The 1,713-nt window shown below is 42.3% G+C and overlaps 1 non-coding gene across 1 annotated transcript; it reads left to right on the plus strand.

Moving 5' to 3' along the window:
• The first annotated feature begins 1,154 nt into the window (after nt 1-1,154).
• LOC141688502 (small nucleolar RNA R71) lies at nt 1,155-1,261 on the plus strand. The gene has a single exon (XR_012561942.1). It is a non-coding gene; the product is annotated as a small nucleolar RNA R71 (small nucleolar RNA).
• Nucleotides 1,262-1,713: the final 452 nt, after the last annotated feature.

Below are 1,713 nucleotides of genomic sequence, written 5' to 3' on the forward strand. Positions count from 1 at the left end.
GCAACTTCTGTTGCAGCACAGCACTGCATTCCTCCGTGAGAGCAACGGTCTCTAAGTCATCAAGCTTCACCTTCCTAAAGAGAATACCTTTCATGAACTTCGCGTAACTAGGCATTTGTTCAAGAGCTTCAGCGAAAGGTATGTTGATGTGAAGTTTCTTAAACACCTCCAGAAACTTCTCAAACTGCTTGTCCAGCTTTTTCTTCTGCAGCCTCTTAGGAAAAGAAGGTGGATGATAGATATGTTTCTCCCCTGTATTACCTTCAGGAGGAGTGTGCTCAACAGTAGTCTTTCTTGGTTCCACTTCTGCTTCCTTCTGCACTTTTTCTTCTACAGCCTCAACTTCAGATTCTGGAGTCTTAGCATTTTCAGGATTTGCAACCTTACCAGACCTCAATGTAATTGCCGTAACATGCTCCTTAGCTTCCTTCTTGCCTGGCACTTCAGTATCACTCGGAAGCGTGCCAGGTTGATGATTTAGTAATGCATTAGCAATTTGCCCAATCTGATTCTCCAAGGTCTTGATAGACACAGCTTGGCTCTTGCACATGAGCCTCAACTCCTCCAATTCATATTTTTCATTAGCTTGCTGTAACTGCTGAAGTTGAAGTTGTTGTCTAGGGGCATATTACGATTGCTAAAAACCAAGAGGGTTATACTGCTTTGCTGTGTATGGCTGATAAGATTGTTGTACCACATTCTGATTGTTACTCCAGCTGAAGTTAGGATGATTGCGGTTATTTGGATGATAAGTGATTGGAGCTTGTTGCTGTGATCTTTGAAAGTTACTCATAAATTGAGCTGATTTGCTAGAAATAGCACACTGCTCAGTTTCATGTGCCCCCGTACAAAGCTCACAAACACTAGTGATTTGATTAACTCTATAATTCACCAAAGAGTCCACTTTCATCGTCAAAGCTTGAACTTGAGCAGCTATAGCAGTAGCTGTATCCACTTCTAGAATTCCTGCGACCTTTCCTTGTAACATTCTTTGCATAGGATTCTGGTATTCATTAGCTGCCATGAGCTCAATCAACTCATAAGCTTCATTATAGCTTTTGGCCCGTAAGGCTCCGCCAGATGCTGCATCGAGCATAGGTTTAGACTGAGCGCCCAAACCATTATAGAAATAGTTTATAATAATCCGATCAGGCATGCCATGGTGTGGGCACTTTCTTAGCATTTCCTTATATCGATACCAAGCCTCACACAGAGATTCTCCAGTTTGGTGAGCAAACTGAGTAAGAGCATTCCTGATTGCAGCAGTCTTCGCCATAGGAAAAAATTTAGTGAGAAACTTTTGAGCAAGATCCTCCCATTTGGTGATAGACCCTGGTGGTAGAGAATGTAACCAGCACTTTGCTTTATCTCTTAGAGAGAATGGGAAGAGTCGCAGCTTGATAGCATCTTCAGTCACCCCATTGAACTTGAAAGTGTCGCAGATCTCGATGAAATCCCTGATATGCATGTTGGGGTCTTCTGTAGGAGAACCCCCAAACTGAACTAAGTTTTGTATCATCTGAATCATGCTCGACTTGATCTCAAAAGTGTTAGCCGAAATGGCCGGTCTAATGATGCTTGACTGAATATCATTGATCTTAGGCTGAGAATAGTCCATCAAAGCCTTAGGATTTTCTGATTGATCTCCCATCACTACTAAAGCTGGTTTCTCGACTTTATCTTCTTCTTCTACTTTCTCTTCGTCCTCAAAAG

Source organism: Apium graveolens, chromosome 9, assembly GCF_009905375.1.
Source record: "Apium graveolens cultivar Ventura chromosome 9, ASM990537v1, whole genome shotgun sequence".
Lineage (NCBI taxonomy): Eukaryota > Viridiplantae > Streptophyta > Magnoliopsida > Apiales > Apiaceae > Apium > Apium graveolens.